Genomic DNA, 14,167 nt, shown 5'->3' on the forward strand with positions numbered 1-14,167 from the left:
AAGAAACTTGCGACTGATTTGATCTTGCAATCGTTGCCAAATAGATTTAGTCAATTTGTCCTTAATTTCAATATGAATGATATGGACAAATCTCTTCCTGAACAGCTAGCCATGTTAAGAATTTTTGAGCAGAATCTGAAGTCAAAAGGGAAGTTCATTCTGATGATCGAAAATGGAAAGAGATGGAACAAAAGATCCACCAAGCAGGGTGATAAAGGGAAAGACAAGGAAGTTGCCAAACCCAAATCCACTGCTCCTGCTTTGAAGCCTAGTGGAGGCATAACAAAGGAAAACACCTGCTTCCTTTGCGGTAAGACCGGACACTGGAAGAGAAACTGCCCAAAGTACCTGGAAGATAAGAAGAATGGAGTAGAGACTTCAACTTCAGGTATTTTTGTTATTGAAATTAATTTATCTACTTATGCATCATGGGTATTAGATATTGGATGCGGTTCTCACATTTGTACCAATGTGCAGGGGTAAAAAGGAGTAGAGATTTGGCAAAAGGTGAAGTTGACCTACGAGTTGGCAATGGATCAAAGGTTGTTGCTTTAGCCGTAGGAACTTATGTATTGAATTTACCTAGTGGTTTAATAATTCAGTTAGAGAACTGTTATTATGTACCTGCAATTAGCAGGAATATTATTTCCGTTTCTTGTTTAGAAAAGTTTGGTTTTTCATTTATAATAAAGAACAATTGTTGCTCCATTTATTTGAATGATATATTCTATGCTACTGCACAAATGAACAATGAACTATATGTCCTTGATCCTGAAATGCCTATTTATAACATTAATACTAAAAGGATGAAACCTAATTAGTTAAATCCAACTTACCTTTGGCATTGTCGATTAGGCCACATAAATGAGAAACACATTCCCAAACTCCATAAAGATGGACGCTTGGACTCTTTTGAATCATATGAGACATGCAGGTCTTGTTTAATTGGAAAGATGACAAAGTCTCTATTCACAAGAAAAGGTGAAAGAGCTAATGATCGTTTGACCCTCATACATACTGATGTATGTGGACCACTGAACATACCAGCCATAAGAGGTTTTTAGTACTTCATCATATTTACTGATGATTTCAGTAGATATGGTTATGTGTATTTAATGAAATACAAATCACGGTCCTTTGAAAAGTTCAAGGAATTCAAGAATGAAGTACAAAACCAACTAGGTAAGAATATTAAAACTCTTCGATCAGATCGAGGTGATGAGTATTTAAGCCTAGAGTTTGATGACCATCTGAAAGAGTGTGGGATCCTATCCCAACTTACTCCTCCTGGAACACCCCAATGGAACAGTGTATCTGAGAGAAGAAATCGAACCTTGTTAGACATGGTCCGATCCATGATGAGTCACGTCGATCTTCCAAACTCCTTTTGGGGACATGCATTATTGACAACAGCTTACACACTTAACCGTGTTCCATCCAAAAAGGTTGAAAAGACACCATATGAGATATGGAGTGGTAAGAAACCACATATGTCTTACATGAAGATTTGGGGTTGCGAAGTTTCTGTGAAACGACAAATTTCAACTAAGCTTGAGCCCAAATCTGACAAATGCTTATTTGTAGGGTATCCTAAAGAAACAAGAGGGTATTACTTCTACAATCCTTCTGAGGGCAAAGTGTTTGTCGCTCGAACTGGAGTTTTCCTATAAAAGGATTTTATTTCCAAAGGAATCAGTGGGAGGAAAGTAGAACTTGAAGAAATTCAAGAATCACAAAGCATTGATACACCTATGGAGGAATTAGAGCAGGAAACACAAGTAGTTGTGGAAGAGCAACCTGCTCAAGTAGAACAAGACCAACATAAGTCAAGCAGGATACATAACCTACCTGAGAGATATGGATATCTCATAACTGATCAAGGTGATGTATTACTTATGGATCAAGATGATGTATTACTCATGGATCAAGATGAGCCAGTGACCTACCAAGAGGCCATAATTGGTCTCGAGTTTGAGAAGTGGCTAGAAGCCATGAAGTCTGAAATGGACTCCATGTACACAAACCAGTTTTAGACCTTGGTAGAGCCTGTTGTAGGAGTTAACCCTATAGGATGCAAGTGGGTCTTCAAAAAGAAGACTGACATGGATGGTAAGGTACATACCTATAAGGCAAGGCTGGTTGCAAAAGGATATAAACAAATTCATGGGGTTGACTATGATGAAACCTTTTCACCATTTGTAATGCTTAAATCTGTTCAAATTTTACTTGCTATCGCTGCATATCATGATTATGAAATATGGTAGATGGATGTCAAAACTGCTTTCCTTAATGGGAATCTTCTTGAGGATGTGTACATGATACAACCTGAAGGATTTGACATACCATAAGAAGCCCAAAAGTTATGTAAGTTACAAAGATCAATCTATGCATTGAAGCAAGCTTCTAGAAGTTGGAATCTTCGTTTTGATGAAACAGTAAAACAATATGGATTCATCAAGAATGAAGATGAGCCTTGTGTCTACAAGAAGGTTAGTGGGAGCATGATTGTCTTCCTGGTATTATATGTAGATGATATATTACTCATTGGAAACGATGTCCCTACCCTACCACAAGTAAAGTCTTGGTTGGGGAAATGCTTTTCTATGAAGGACATAGGCGAAGCAACCTATATATTAGGAATCAGGATCTATATAGATAGATCACATAAACTATTTGGCCTAAGTCAAAGAACATACATAGACAAAGTGCTGAGATGCTTTAATATGCATGATTCCAATAAAGGATTCATACCTATGCAATATGACACGTGTCTATCAAAAACACAATCCTCTTCAACTAAGGAAGAAAGGGATCACATGAATAAGATTCCATATGCATCTGCAATAGGATCTATCATGTATGCCATGTTATGTACTCAACCAGATGTCTCGTATGCTTTAAGTGCAACGAGTAGGTACCAATCTAATCCCGATGATGCTTATTGGATAGATATCAAGAATATCCTTAAGTATTTGAGAAGGAATAAGGACTCATTCTTGATATATGGAGGTCAGGAAGAGCTTGTTGTAATTGGATACACCAATGCTAGCTTCCAGACATATAAGGATGACTTTAGATTACAATTTGGTTATGTGTTTTGCTTAAACGGTGACGTTGTGAGCTGGAAAAGTTCAAAGCAAGATACAATTGTTGATTCTACAACTAAGGTCGAGTATATTGTTGCCTCAAGTGCAACAAAGGAAGTTGTATGGATCAAAAAGTTCATTAGTGAACTTGGCATAGTTCCTTTCATTGTGGATCTCATTGATCTCTATTGTGATAACAATGGTGCTATCCCACAAGCTAAGGAGCCTAGATCTCATCAACGATCCAAACACATACTTAGGCGCTATCACCTCATTCGAGAGATAATAGATAAAGGAGATGTAAAAATATGCAGAGTACCTACACTTGACAATATTGCTGACCCACTGACAAAGCCTCTTGCGCAGCAGAAGCATGATGGCCATACTAGATCTATGGGCATTAGGGGTATGCCTGATTGGCTCTAATGCTAGTGGGAGATTGTTGGTGTAAGCCCTATAGGCCAATAATTTTGGTACTTGTATCGAATTATTTATTAATAATAAAAGGCTTTTTATTTATTATGTTTGTTTAATAAAGTCCCTAGAATAGCTAGTCCGTTTAATGTATCAAGTGTAACTTAATCATGAGATCCCATTAAACATAAGGACAATATTCTTAAAGTATCCGTAGTCGAGCTTTATTGTGAAGTGGGATAACATTAAAGCATTAAGACTATTATATATATAGACTGATGATCACATCTCATGGATCATGGATAAGGAGTTATCAAGTCTTAAACATAAGTATGAATATTGAGAGTAATATTTATACTGGATTTACCCGCTATAAGAATACTATATAGAATGTTATGCTAAGTGTCATAAGTTATTCTCATGGTGATAATGGTGTATATCACCCTTTGACCTGAAACCACTATGTACCCTAGATGTAGAGTCGAGTGTCTTATTACTGATCAAACATTGTCCATAACTGGATGACCATAAAGACAATTGGTGGGTACTCCACGAAGCATGTTGAGGGACATGAGTGACCTAGATGAAATTTACCCATCCTGCGTAACAGGATAAATGTCTACGAATCAATATTGAACTGGACAAGGATGACACGGTCTATACCTTGTGTTTAATATAGACATAAGGGCAAAATGGTAATTATACACATAAGTATTATCACAAAAGGATTTGTCAGATCATATGACATTTTCGTGTCTTGGATAGCAGTGATGTGTTACTAGATACTGCTCACTGTTTATTATGTTAAATGTGTGATTTAATATAATTGCTAATGTCGCGAAAACCTACAGGGTCACACACAAAAGGACGGATTGATGAGAGATAGAGTAACTAAGGAACACCGTAAGGTATGGTGCACTTAAGTGAATTGTAGAACATCGTAGGGTACGGTGTACTTAAGTAGAATACGAAATATGGTATGGTACCACACGCTTAAGTGATTTTGGCATATCATAAGATATAGGCCACATACACTTAAGTGGGATTTTTATAATGCAACCCACGCAAATGGTTCTATAAATAGAACCCTTGTGCAGAAGCATTGGTGCAGTTGTAATTTTGTTTCTCTCTCTCTCTCTCACTCAAAGCCTTCATTCGTAGCAGCTAGCACTGAGATTGAAGGAATTCGTTTGTGTGAACCGAGTATAGGCGTTGTCATCATTCAAAGTGCGTGATCATTCTGTAGATCTGCATCAAAGGTTTTAATCACCACAAGAGGTAACGATTCTATCACTAATCATGCTCATTCGCAAGGATCACTAAATGAGAAAATTTTAAATTCCGCTGCATTGTGGATCGCGCTTCTCCTTCAACCCTAACCTCACAACAGTCCAAAACACAACATAATTCACTAAAAACTCAACCACTATCCACGATTCAAACATTAAACAAGCACAAAAGTATTTTAAACAAACCAAATCAACATCTGAACTCAAGCATTAAAGGTTTTCTTCAAAGATGTACAAGGCGACAAATATTTAAGTGCAGTGGAGTTAAAAAAAGAAGGAGGACTACCAAAACTTTAGGTGACAATCTTCTTATCCTCGCTCTTGTGTTCTTCGTGTTCTATTTGGTTCCTCCTCTTCTCCAATTTCTTTACTATTGTTGTTTGTGTGTTGTTAGAGGTTAAGCTCTCCAATCTCTGATTTTCAGTGTGAAAATCAGAATTGAGATAGAATATTAATTGAGCTTTAGTGATAGGTATCTGTTAGGGTTTCTGTAGACATTTTTTATGGAGTTTCTTTGTAGTTTTTCCAGTATCTTTATGAATGAAGAATGGTAGTGCATTTATAGGGAATGAAATACGTGTGAGAAATCCTGATATTTTCTTGTTTACTCGTATGAAATTTATTGCGAAAATGATGAGTTGTGATTTTTCTGCAAAGTAATATGGTAAGGATTCATTCCCAATCCTTGAGTTTGTGGGATTTTATGTGTAATTGGATGAAATGAATTTCTGCTGCTGAAATGCTTTTTGTGTGTCTTCTTGGTGTGTATTCATTTTGATTTTCCATTTTGCATGGTCCCCTTTGCCATATATGCTATGTTGCAGCTTCTAATTTGCAATGTTTATTGGTGTCATTTTGTAAAACATGTATGTATGTGTGATTGTTTAAGAGAGTCCCTCTTGGTTCATTCTCTATGTATATTGACTATTAACCATTGATGTTATTTAATTTATGTTGTATGATGCTCATGGCATGTTCATATTTTTTGCTAAGGCATATATGAGGCATGGAGATGGTATGGAAATAACATGATAATGATGAGAAAATAAGTTGTGCGATGAATCCTAGAAGGATCAAAATTTGTACTATGATTTCCTTTTTTTTGTAATAAACTTGAACGTATCATAAATAAAAAAATGATGTATGTAACACCCCGATAAAATATGATAATTATTTAATTTAAGTTTAATAGTATATTATGATGATAATATGAATGAGAGGGTATTATTTAGATAAACCATTCATATATATTATTATTAGTATATTTATTAATTTAATTAAATAATTGGAATATTATTGGATTATTATTATTGGAATAATAAGTTGGAATATATATAAAGAGTTCCATTTGGTAAAGAGGGTTTTTCACGTGAAAACCAGAGAAGCGACAGAAAGTGGAAAAGGGCAAAGAGGAAGAGCAAGAGAGCAAGGGTTGAAGAAGGGAAAAGCTTGAAGCTAAAGGATTGCCGGATTAACTCAGGTAAGGGGGGTTTATCGTCGTTTAATGGGTATTATGGGTTAACATGTAATGGGTAGTGATAAGCCATTGATTTGACCCTAATTGGGATGTTGAATGCTGAAAAATTGAGATGAATAAGTTATGTTAAAGCTGTAATTGAATCTGTAATTGGATGAGTCTTGATTTTCCGAAAGTGTAGCTTTTTACGGAATTGGAATCGGAGGTCCGGAAGTCCTCCAACGGCGGAAAATGCGGAGAATTCTGCATTCTGCTTCGTGTTAGCGCAGGAACAACTTTCTGTCTTGCGTTAACCGGTTAACCCATGGTGTTAACCGGTTAACACTGTTATGAATTGTGAAATATTGCTGTCTGTCTTGCGTTAACCGGTTAACCCAGGGTGTTAACCGGTTAACACTGTTGTGAATTGCCAGGAAGCGTGTTCTGTGTTGCGTTAACCGGTTAACCGAGGGTGTTAACCGGTTAACACTGTTGTGAATTGCCAGGAAGCGTGTTCTGTGTTGCCAGATAGCCATCACTTCTTGATAAGCCCCTCGGCCACGTCCTCAAGCTGAATGGAATCATTGGTATTATGGTTGTGGCTTTTATGGAAACAACAATATTTTGACCTATCAGTTCGGGAAGATTCCCTAACCAGATACATGTTTCTTATCCCGACCTCCTTGAACTTTGTGTTAGTACATTTTTTAATGATTCTTTTACGGGAAGTGTCTAATGGGTGTAAGAGTCAAAATTCGAATGTGGTATTCGCTCGTGCTTTTCTCTTAATTTTATGGAATCTTTGTCAGTTGTTCGTCCCACCCCGGGGATATTCTGTCCCCAGCCTCCTCCATCGACCAACAGTTTCTCTTTATATTTAACATATGGTCTAGCCCTTATTAGTAACTTGTTAAAACTATGGGCTTCTTTGCGGCCCAATTTTTATCATAATACGTTGTCAGGTTGGAGCCTTATTTTGAAGATCCAACATTTGATACTTTCATTAGTCCCTCCAATGGCTACTCCCACTTTGGTGAATCAATCAATATATGCTTGCAACGTTTCTTTCTTTCCCTGAGTCACTCTATTGAGGGTGGCCATATTTACAAGTTGTTTTTTTTTTGCAGTGAGATGTGTCATAAATTTTTTGCAGAACATAAGCTAGGAATATTTACTCCTTTCAGGGAGGGGTTTGTACTAGTCCTGAGAAAATTTTGTAAAAGTGAGCATGGACAATTCACGTTTAATGTCCCCGTCAGCATTATAATAGTCCAAATTATTGTGTACGTGTTTGACATGCTCTAAGGAGACTTTGTTCCCATTGTAATCTTGTAGTTTGGATTTTTTTCCAGGGATTGCAATTTTGTGTGTGCCTAAGATGCGAGCACTCAGAGGATTTTTCTTCTTGGGTGGAGTGGAAGTGGGATCCTTTGTTCATTCCCTTCTTTCCGATCTATGAGCTTTTGGAGAAGTGTGTTTATTATTCCTTCTCTCAGGGGTAGGTGAAGGTGTGCGATGTCTATGTTCCCGGCGGTGTGGAGATTTCAGGAGTTCCTCCCACCCTTTCGTTGGTTCCATGACCTTATGCAAGGTCGCTTCTTGTACGGTTCAGTCTTTTAGTATGACATTATATACACTTTCTTTTATCCAAGTGAGTCTTTAAGCGATGCCTTGGGAATTTTGTTGTTAGTTCATTCTTAACACGTCGTTCATCAGTTCATGAGATGCTTATGGTCCTAAATTAGCAGTGGAACGAGTAACTTTTGACGGTCTCATTTCTTGACGATTTTGGTGAGGTGAATTTGGTTATAAATTTAGTAAATTTGATTAGAAACAGAGATTAACGTTCTAAGTAAAGTATATATGGATCTGTGATTAAGAAATCATGGTAATTATAGGAATCAGAGAGGAAGGACTATAACCATGCTTTGGCTTTGTCCCTAAGGGAGAACGAGAAAAGTCAAAGTTGGATTGCTTCGTTACCCGCCCCATCTATATTTAAATTGTCACAAAATTCTATGAATATGGACAAGTGTTGGTTCAAGTCATCAATCAGCGACCCAAAAATTTGGTTTCGTTGTACCATGGACAATAGAATGGGTTTTAATTCAAAATTATTAGCATCCAAAGTAGGAAGACTATGCTCTAATGAGGTTCCTCGTGTGTGTGGGTAGCATAGTCTTTTAGGGCGTGATATGGCACAGGTGCGACCATCGCTTATGGATGATGTAATCAACGTCTTTCTTGGAAATACAGTTTGATTTCATTAATAGACTAAAAAATGTTCCCAATACTTTAGGTTCTTCACATATAACTAAAAAAGATAATTAAAAATATAAAAACATAAAATGTCTTAGTCGAGACAGTGAAACGGTAGAAATCAATATAAAAAATGGACCTCGACAATGGCATAAAAAACTTGACACGCCGCAAGTGTTCGAGTATATCAAAGTAGTAAAAAATTATCATCCTTTGAGACCAGTTTGATTACTGAAATATATTTTTCCTAAGTTTATCAAAGACGATCGATAATTTTTGTTTGTGAATTTTGTTAAATTAAAACTGATAAATTAAAGAACTAAGCCTAGGTTCATGCATCACATCAGACAACCCAATTTAAATTAAAGCTTTTAGTCTCCTTTATTTTAACACATTTAATTTTTCATATAAATATTAAAAAGATTTAGACTTTATCTTCTTTTGAAGCATACATCTATATCCTAAGTCTTTCGAAGCATAATACTTAATGAAAAAGCCTTTCCCCCCACTAGACAATATAATATTGGAAAAACCTATATGTTTGAAAGGGATTTCTAAAAACAATATACTAAAGGTAAGTAAGTAGTCCAATACAAAGATAAAAAAGGTTCCTTGAGGTCCATAATGTCGTTATTGAAGCCTGAAGGGCAAGAGTACAAAGTAAAAGCCCATATTACATAAAAGCCCTTGAGGGAGTGGTTACAAAGTTGCCACTGGCCATCCTCATGGGCTTTCCCTTCTTCTTAAGCATATTTTTGGTAAACAACATTCTCCTTAGAATTTTCGTCCACCATTTTCTTGGCGCTCTCAGGCTCGACTTGAATCCCCATTGAGAGATGTATCAATGCCTTAGGAGGTGGCACCTCCTCTTCATCCACCAACTGACCTTTCACACTACCTTGCATAAGTCCATCTGACTCAAGTCCAATATAGGGTAAAGAAAGGTTATATGCTCATTTTCCCACTCAAAATATTGGTAAGAAGTATCCACCAATAATGAAGGGCATCCTCGAAGGTCTCCTTCATGCCTTTCTTTGAAAGGGATAACACTTTGGTTTCTGACTCCTCCTTTTTCAAGGCCTCCTTGAGCATTATGTCTAACTGCTTCAGCTCATCCCGCTCCTTGACCAAACTTTTAACTCTCTCCTTTCCTTGAGTTAGAGATTCCTTAGTGGAGGCAAGTTTGGTCTATATTACAACCTTAATTTTGGCATGAGCGTCAAAGAGAACTTGATCCATTATCAAGCCCTTCAGCTTATGGACTTCCATCATGTTAGTCATCTTTTGAGTCTTAGTCTGACTGATGGCTTATAAGTTTTTAGGGAAGTCTTCAGGGAAGGGTAAGCGAGCATTGGTATACTTCCTTGTGTCAAACATCACATCATTCAACAATGAAGAAGAAAAGTGTCAGGGTGACTCGTGTCAAACCGGCGAACTAGTTGGTTGCTCACCCTCTTTGTCCTCTTTAAGGATTACATTGATGTTGTCTTTCAGGGCTAAGCGATAACTCTTGCCTTGCTTAGATATTCTGGAAGGGATATTCTTGATAAAAGTGTTCCCTTAGGTGTCCCTCTTGCATTCTTTTGTGATGAGGCTGCTTAGTGACTTTTTGGACCGTGACTCCATTACTCTTGAACTTTTTTCTTCTTCCTGGAAAGGAAATCTTTCCTATTAACTACTGGTACATACGACATCTTTTATGCAAAAAAGGAAAAGAAAATTATGAATAATGAGCTGAGTAAATAATCCAAAGAAAACTAGAAATAACCATTATCATGACTTACACAAGTACTCATCGATCTCGCTATCCTTTCCATGATCTAATTCAATCATTTCATGGGAGCTCATGACTTTAAACTCATTTAGAAAATGAACCACCTCTCTCTCAGTAGGGGTAAGGTAGTCAAAATTAAATCAAGTGATCATCATTGGATCTTTTTTCCAAGATAGAGGAAAGCGAGGAATGTCATCCTCCACAAATGTCACAAGGGAGACACATTATCTCCCATTTACTCTAACAAACGTATCCTTACCATTCTTGTAGTGTTTAGGCTTGAATAATGTCCTCCCATATATGGCTAATAGAGTCATCTATCCTCGTTCTCTTTGGTCTTAGTTCCATAAAAGGAAAATAATATCCATATGGTAGGATTTGCACATAGTTGCCATCACATGATCTAGAAGGCCCTAATGAAGCCCCAATCATTTCACAATATCTGGGAGGGAGAGACGTTTGTAGTCACCAAAACCCGATTTTTGAAAAATGTATAAGGAACAAAAATCTCAAAATATTTGATAATGGGAGTGTGTAGATAAAAGAAATGATGGGGCGTGTAAAGGGGCGACCATGTTGACATGCTCCTCCTCATAGCATATTTCCAAAATAACATTGTCCTCGTTAGAGCCAAAGAGGATAATATATTGCTGAAAGGAAGTCACTCTTTCCTCACAAGAATAATGAGTTCCAAAATCTTCGACACTTGTGTACTTAGGTTCATTTCCTACCACTAATAACTTTGTGTTTCCTAAGAAAGAAGAGGGAAAAAATGAATCACTATTTCTACCATTGGTGCTATCACTATCAGAACTATTGAAACTATCAAACCTACTAAACAAACATAGTTCCACTAATTTGTAATCAACCATCACATCAAGGCATTTAGCGTTCATGTAGCAGTGATTCCATATAGTTATGCATTCATCGCAAGTTGAATGATCTACTATATTGTCACTCTCGTATAAACCCCGAATGATTGGAATCAAAGAAGAAATAGAGAGAATAAGAGTAAAGGCTTATACCCGTGAAAGAAGGAAAAAATGTTGAACTTAGTGGAGTTCGAAGCGAGTTCGGTCTGATCTTGTTGAAGATTCAAATGTGAGATTGGGAGAGTGAAGGCTAAACCTTGTTATAGAGATGATAAAGCTAGGCATATTATGTAATGAGTAACGTTCTCACTAGGCATGTTAACAGTTTCTAAAAGATTCCTCATATCTCTGACATATGCAAGGAACCCATATCGATTTGGTTTCTCGAGACACATCATTAATTGCATTTAATGATGCATGTGGGTTTATCTGTGACACTTGAAGGATTCTCCCAAAGTTCTACTTTAAGGACTAGGCTAAAGCCTGACTTAAGGGACTTGCCCCAAGCTCTACTTGAGGGACTCATTCCAATATCTTCTTGAGGGACTCACTTCAATTTCTACTTAAGATACTTGCCCTATAGATAACATGGAAGGCTCTTTGGGGGTTAGCCCATATATTAAGAATGAGAACAATCAAACTAAATCACTTCGTTATTTCCAAGCCCTCGTGTTTGAGGGATTGTGTACCAGTATAATTTTGTTGGGCCATAAGAAGGGACAATTTACGTAAGGAAGGCTAAACACACTGGCACAAGGTGAGTTTCCATAAGAAGCCACAGGCCGCCCAAAATGAGCCAGAAAATTGCCTAGATATTAGTAGCAGCTAACTAGTTAGGTGTAGTCCACCTGAACTCACTCCCATTGTCCACTTTCCAAATGAACATAGGACATGACATGTCCCATCATAACAAACTAGAAGAAGGGTCAAAGATATAATCACCGTCTTCATGATCTAAGGAAGAATAACTCTCTTACTTGCCACATTTCTGATGGAGGAGTGGAGATAACCACTTTTTATTATAGGCCTAATAGGCCTCTATAAATATCTCAACCTTATGGCTAAGGAGAGGTCAAATCATTTTCACCAAGAAACCACACATACAAAGCATCTCATCACTCTGCATGAGCTAGCTCTAAACACTATAAACAACCCTAAACACAACAAAAAACCCTTTAAGTACAAAGCTACCTTCATTGTATTTTTTTTAGCAAGTACAAAGGTCAACTTGAATCTCATCATGAAACATAGACATTCATATAAAGGTGTGAAACACTCAACAAATGAGCTACATATCCTTTTGCAGGAGTCGACATGGGAAATAGACCAATTAGAGGTCAATCCTACATATTTGTAAGCATCCTTTAAATTTTAAGTGTTACTGAAGAAGGAAAGTATTTGAACTAATTCCACCTCCACCCTATAGTACTGAGAAACATCAATAGGCATGACAATACCTTAACAATCATTTTGAACCACATCTTCCTAACTGCCATGAAAAGGATAATGCTTACCAAAAATCGGGGAATAACTCAAAAAGTTGAGGTGATCCATAACCTCCTTAATACCAGGTTCCCTACCATTTACAAATCTAAATGAATTAATAAGAGACTAGTTTTTGGTTCATCCATGTGGGCATCAACACACTCAAAAGAAGATGAGCCAACATTAGTATCCCTGGTGGTGGGACCAACATAATATTTTGTATTTCTGCTAGGATGGGAACTTGGGGGTTTATTCACATCTCAATATAACCCTCATCAGATCCATAATCATCGCTAAGGATAATGAAGTTTGCAATTATTCGATTAATTGCTAAAGAGGCAACATTTGACATTTATGAGTTTATTATTTGAATGCAATATAAATCATCACTCGCATCACTGGATATGGCAAGAACATTTGCAAGGCCGTCTCCCATATTAGTCATGACTAAAACATGGAAGGGGGAAATACAAGTGGTAAACAAGGATAGAAATGGTACTTGAAATATCTGAACCTTAAGGAAATGATTAAAGCAAAGACTAGTTCAAAGGGTGCGATGAATCGAGGAAATGAAGGACCTAAAGAAGAACAGGATGAAAAATATAACAAGAATCATCAGATCCCATGAAAAGAAATTAGGGTTCATATAAGAAGAAAAGACTTGCGATTTGCATAAATAGTGGATATGTGGTAAAGAAGATGAACTAACCTTTTTTTATTGAGGCATAACAAGTTAATCAATGGTACCAAATAAAAGAAAATGAGCAGATTAAAAACAACAATTAGATTTGACTTGATATGCAACGATACTCGAGTACACTTAAACACCCTATAATGAAACACCACACTCTAGTCTAAGGAAGTAGGTCCACGTGTAAGAAAAATCTCGCGAGACATTTTAATGACGAGACTATCATTTAATGTACATGTTCCCAAATCCACTCACGCCGGATCTCAAATGTTTCATACTTCTTTAAGCGATGGACCTAAAATGATAAACTTTATTGAGTTTTCTTAAAGAATTCCCATTGTTGCATTACGATTAGCCTTGAGGGCAAATGTTATGGGCCAACCACTACCAAAAATGAGGAAGCTCTATCATCAGTCCTAACCACCTGATATGTTGTCGCACATAGGTAAAAAAATGAGTAAATAAAGTGTAGTATAAGAAAGTGACACTCGAATTGTATCATAAGGACTCTAAGTTAATTTAACCAAAGGAAAGAAACAAAAAATGGGGTTTAGGTTTTTGGATAATTGAAAATAAAGAAAACGATTACAATTATGATCAACAAATTAATCTACTGATTCGATAATTTTAGACTTATCATCGTTTAGTATATCATCAACTCCCTAAGTGGATTCAATTCCTATTTGATCATAATTTAGATTAGACAAGCGCAATCAATATCATATGAATTATATTCCTATTTATCGCATTAAGCATGACTGTTGAATATCATGTGAAGTTAACGAATAAGCTAAGTTAATACGTGAAGTTAAGGAACATGCATCAATCAAATAATAACCAT

This window comes from Lathyrus oleraceus, chromosome 4 (assembly GCF_024323335.1).
Source record: "Lathyrus oleraceus cultivar Zhongwan6 chromosome 4, CAAS_Psat_ZW6_1.0, whole genome shotgun sequence".
Classification (NCBI taxonomy): Eukaryota; Viridiplantae; Streptophyta; class Magnoliopsida; order Fabales; family Fabaceae; genus Lathyrus; species Lathyrus oleraceus.